At 46.5% G+C, this 5,732-nt stretch overlaps 1 pseudogene; it reads left to right on the top strand.

The window, feature by feature from the left end:
• Nucleotides 1-1,094: 1,094 nt before the first annotated feature.
• On the top strand, nucleotides 1,095-3,721 carry LOC119924323 (annotated as a pseudogene).
• The last annotated feature ends 2,011 nt before the right edge of the window (nucleotides 3,722-5,732 follow it).

Here is a 5,732-nt window from a genome sequence, read left to right as displayed (position 1 = left end):
CCTAGACTTCTATGGCAGCACTCTGCGGAGAGGATCCTTCTGGGAGCCGCAAGGCCGCACGGTGTGATGGCGGGCGGGCCTCTCGGGAACGGAGTCCCGGGTGCCTATCGGGGCGCTCTGCGGAGAGGATCCTTCCGGAGCAGGGCCACTCGGTGTTTCTATAGGCAAAGTGGTCATGGGTCACATATGCACAAATATACAAGGTATAAAGCCTAAGACAACAACAGTGATGTGGGAGATACAGGTGGAGAGGGCTCAGCAATCTGCTTCCAAGCTGTGAGTTTTGAGAGAGCATAAGATGACGACGTAGGAAAGCGTCAACAGAATGAAACTGAACAAGCAGATCACCCCACTGTTGGCAGCTATGAAGAGACCAAGGCTTGGGTGTCACTGCAGGTGAGTTTCAGCATAGGGTACAGATCACACATGAAGTGATTGATCACAGTGTGGCCACAGAATGTTAACCTCATTATGAAGGTAATCTGGATCACTTATGAAGAGTTCCCCCCATCCAGATGACCCCCACCAGCACCCTGCATAACCGCCTTTTGATGATGGTCGGGTAGTGCAGGGGCTTACGGATGGCCACGTAGCGATTGTAGGCCATCACATTGAGGAGGAGGATCTCAGCACCTCCAAGACCTGGGTCATGCATCCTTCAAAAGAGATGGTGTTCTGCTCCCGGATGGACTCTGCAATCAGTTTGGGGGCTGAGGAAGAAGAATGAATCATATCCATTAAGGACAAATGAGTAAGAAAAAAGTACATGGGAGAGCTCAGAGTCTTGGTGGTGGTTATGACTGTCACGATAAGCAAGATTCCAATAATAGTAACACTGTAGATGGCTAAAAACACGTTAAATATTATTTTCTGCATCCCTGGATTCTGTGTAAGTCCCAAAGGAATGAATTCTGTCACACTGTTTTCATTCTTCATTGAGTCTAGGGGGACGGTGAGCATACAGATGAGAGTCACTTTTCCTTCCAAGAAAACAAAAAGATAATGGAACATATTCACTACTGACATCGCAGATTTATATGAGCTACTTGCCCATATAGCATTAGATTAGTCTGCCCTGCTTTATTCTAGCTCAGATGTTCCATCAATGGCTAACTGAGGGAGTCAAAATTGCCTCTGACCCCCGGAGGGCACGCCTTTCATCAAAAAGCAACAATGATAATTGTTTAATATGTGTCAAGAACTGTTCTAAATCCTAGGGAAGATACAAGATAGTCAGGACAGACAACGTCCTTTATCCCACACAGCACTGACAATCTAAATCGGAGAGACAACAGGTATTTAATCTCTATTTTACAAATGAGGTAACTGAGGCACAGAAAAGTTAAACGACTTGTCTAAGGTCACACAACAGGCACGTTCATTCATTCATTCAATAGTATTTACTGAGCACATACTCTGTGCAGAGCACTGTACTAAGCGCTTGGGAAGTACAAGTTGGCAACATATAGAGACGGTCCCTACCCAGCAGCGGGCTTACAGTCTAGAAGGGGGAGACAGACAACAAAACAAAACATATTAACAAAATAAAATAAATATAATTAATATGTAAAAGTAAAATAAATAGAGTAATAAATATGTACAAACATATATACATATATACAGGTGCTGTGGGGAGGGGAAGGGGGTAAGGTGGGGGATAGAGAGGGGGAGGAGGGGGAGAGGAAGCAGGGGGCTCAGTCTGGGAAGACCTCCTGGAGGAGGTGAGCTCTCAGTAGGGCTTTGAAGGGAGGAAGAGAGCTAGCTTGGTGGATGTGCGGAGGGAGGGAATTCCAGGCCAGGGGGAGGACTTGGGCCGGGGGTCGATGGCGGGACAGGAGAGAACGAGGCACAGTGAGGCGGTTAGTGGCAGAGGAGCGGAGGGTGTGGACTGGGCTGTAGAAGGAAAGAAGGGAGGTGAGATAGGAGGGAGCGAGGTGATGGCGATCCTTGAAGCCGAGAGTGAGGAGCTTTTGCCTGATGCGTAGGTTGATTGGTAGTCACTGGAGATTTTTGAGGAGGGGAGTAACATGCCCAGACCGTTTCTGCACAGAGAGGATCCGGGCAGCAGCGTAAAGTATAGATTGAAGTGGGGAGAGACAGGAGGATGGGAGATCAGAGAGGAGGCTGATGCAGTAATCCAGTCGGGATAGGACGAGAGATTGAACCAGCAGGGTAGCAGTTTGGATGGAGAAGAAAGGGCGGATCTTGGCGATGTTGCGGAGGTGAGACCGGCAGGGTTGGGTGACGGTTGGGTGTGAGGGGTAAACGAGAGAGCAGAGTCGAGGATGACACCAAGTTTGCGGGCTTGTGATACGGAAAGTATGGTAGTGCCATCAACAGTGATGGGAAAGTCAAGGAGAGGGCAGGGTTTGGGAGGGAAGATAAGGAGTTCAGTCTTGGACTTACTGAGTTTTAGATGGCGGACAGACATCCAGATGGAGATGTCTTGAAGGCAGGAGAAGACACGAGCCTGAAGGGAGGGAGAGAGAGCAGGGGCAGAGATGTAGATTTGGGTGTCATCAGCGTAGAGATGATAGATGAAGCCGTGGGAGCGAATGAGTTCACCAAGGGAGTGAGTGTAGATAGAGAACAGAAGGGGACCAAGAACTGACCCTTGAGGAAACCCTACAGTAAGGGGATTGGAGGGGGGAGGAGCCCACAAAAGAGACTGAGAATGAGTAGCCAGAGAGACAAGAGGAGAACCAGGAGAGGACAGAGCCTGTGAAGCCAAGGTTGGATAGCAAGTTGAGGAGAAGGGGGTGGTCCACAGTGTCGAAGGCAGCTGAGAGGTCGAGGAGGATTAGGATAGAGTAGGAGCCGTAACATACGTTACCATATTCATTTTTCTGGGACTCTGTCCAGACAAGGGTCCAGCTTATGCTTTTCATTATTTTCTTGTTCTTCTACCGGGTAGCATTGTCTGGAACCGTTGTTATAATTACTGTGATCTGCCTGAAGCCCCGACTTCAAACCCCAGTGTATTTCTTCCTTGCCAATCTCTCCTTCCTGGACATGTGTTACACTTCCACCAGTGTCCCTCAAATGCTTTCCAACCTGGTTGGGGTGAGAAAGACAATCTCATTCACCGGATGTGCCACCCAAATGTATTTCTCCCTCTCCTTCATTGGCTCATGGCTTACGATCAGTGTGAGGCCATGTATCACCAGTTGCATTACACTGTTATCATGAACAGAATGATGCGTGTCCAGCTGGGAATCACCTCCTGGATCAGCAGCTTTCTGAGCTCCCTGGTGATCAATGCCTTCACTTCGAGCTTGTCCTACTGCGGGCCCAATGTATTAAACCATTTCCTCTGTGAAGTGCCGACAGTCTTGAGGCTGGCATTTACATTCACTTCCTTCCCGGAGACCGTAGCGTCTGTCTTCAGCAGCATCAGCGTCTTCATTCCTTTTCTCTTCATCATGGTCTCCTATGCCCACATTCTCTTTTCCGTCCTCGGGAGACATTCTACCACAGGGAGGTGCAGGGCCTTTTCGAAGTGTGTTTCTCACCTGACCGTGGTGGCTCTCTCCTATGAAAGGGCCATCTTTATGTACATTCGACCATAGTCTGGTGCCTCTCAGGATGTTGGAAAGGTCATTCCGTTAGTCTACACAGTAATCACACCCATGTTCAACCCCTGATCTACAGCCTGGGAAATCAGGAAGTAAGAGGAGCTCTGAAGAATGCCATCAACAGACAGAAGACACCAGAATGTTAGGATCGTCAGTTGACGACTGGTATTTAGTGAGTGTTTACTGTGTGAAGAACACTGAGCTTAAAACTTGGGAGAGAACCGTAAGATAGGGTTGGTAAAAGTTACCTCTGTCCTCAAGGAGATGACAATCTAGTGGGTAAAGCTCTTTCTGTGGTGATTTTCATAGCATGCAGAGGTGATGCAGCGAGTCTTGGTGAATTAAGTTTATAGCTACCCTTCTCATTCAAAGAAGAGGCCACTGACAGTGAAATTCACCTATGAGTAGTTGAGAGGCTGAAAAGGCTATGCAGCAGGCACTGTCAAGATCATGATATGCTCACCCAAAAACGATTCTTCATGTTGCAGTGGAAGAAAATGAAGGGGTTGTTCATGGTTAGCCATGTTCAATCACAAACCTTCTGGTCAAACCATGGCAAGTCCCTTCATCTTCCTGGGTTACCATTTAATTATTCCAAAGGAAACTCATCCCAAGGATGCTACGTTTTCATAAAACGTCCTGCAGTGAGAATCTTGGCGGTAGCCACTACGTCCTCATTTGGGGTCTGCCTGGGCCATTTCAAAACATCAGGAAGATTGCAAGACACTATCTAGGGAAGAGGGAGGGGAAAGGACTGGTTTTGGAGATCTAATCCATCTCTTAAAAATGGCACTCTGTCCAAAGGTGAAATAATTTCCTGAAACTCAGTAGGAGTAGCTCTGCAGGGAAATGTGCACCAACTCTGTTGTATTGTACTCTCCCAAGCTCTTAGTACAGTGCTCTGCACACAGTTAGCAGTCAGTGAATACCACTGAAAACTATATATTTATTTTAATGTCTGCTTCCCACTCTAGATTGTAAGTTCATTGTGGGAAGGGAACATGGCTGCCTACTATGTTGTACTTTCCCAGGCATTTAGAACAGCGGTCTGCACAAACTAAGCACTCAATAAAAACCACTGTTGATGAGGATTGATGATTGATTGACTGATTGTTAGAGAGAGGGCTTTTCTGGTGTAGGAATGAATTTCTAGGAATAAAAAAAACCCAGCAACCAGAAAAGGATTTACTGGGAAATTCACCTTTTGCAGTTTTAAGCTAAATCAAAAAGTAAATTTAAACCTGATCCTGAATAAGTTCCTATGTTAGATTTGTATTAGTCTTTTACTTTTAAAATGATGTGGCACTGCCATCTGATCTTAGGAATTACATTTTTATTAAGCATCTTCCTATTCTTTGCCCTGTTCATAAGCAACATCAGGAATAATTGATTCTAGACACAGGCCCAATCAATATTTAGTGGTTATTTGAACCTGATGTTTGGTAAAATAAAAGGTAGTGGGGCAATGCCAACCCACCCACATAAGGACACTTTTATTGGGCAGCCCACTGGAGACACCATGAACATCTGGGTGCTTTTAAGGGGGTACACAATATGTCAGTGACTTGCTGAGCTATGACCTGCACAAAAAATGCTAAGCTTCATGTGGCTTTTTTTTATTTGGTTTCCCTGACCAATATCAGGTGGGATGGGTAGCTGCAGCTGTGGTGAGAGATGGGTGGAGGTGAGAGGAAGGTCCCATGAGAGATGGTTGGAGGTGAGGAAGTTCTCACACTACCTGATTCCCTCATTCATTCATTCAATCTTATTTATTGAGCGCATACTGTGTGCAGAGCACTGTGCTAAGCGCTTGGAAAGTGCAATTCCCTCCCCCACTTTTTTATCTGTGCTGAAGTCGAGTTTTATTACATTTGGGAAAGTGCATAGTCATCTAAATAGGCTGACTTGAAGGTGGTCAATTTTTGATGAATATGTCAAATAGGAGGGTCACTGTCCAAAACGTTGCCTTGACATGACAGCACACTTGTGCACTTGGTCTGAGACTGTTCTATATACAGGGAGCCTCCCTTGGAACCAAGACTCCTGGGATAGTCCGCAGCCTCCCCAGGTCCAAAACAAATAAGAGAAATAATTGGGTTAGATAGCAGGTTTGGTGGTCCAACCTAACTCCCAGACTGCCTCTCTGTGATTAGCGCT

The sequence above is a fragment of the Tachyglossus aculeatus genome, unplaced genomic scaffold, assembly GCF_015852505.1.
Source record: "Tachyglossus aculeatus isolate mTacAcu1 unplaced genomic scaffold, mTacAcu1.pri scaffold_96_arrow_ctg1, whole genome shotgun sequence".
Classification (NCBI taxonomy): domain Eukaryota; kingdom Metazoa; phylum Chordata; class Mammalia; order Monotremata; family Tachyglossidae; genus Tachyglossus; species Tachyglossus aculeatus.
The sequence above is the reverse complement of the archived record's forward strand: the minus strand, read 5'-3'. Positions and strand labels throughout refer to the sequence as shown.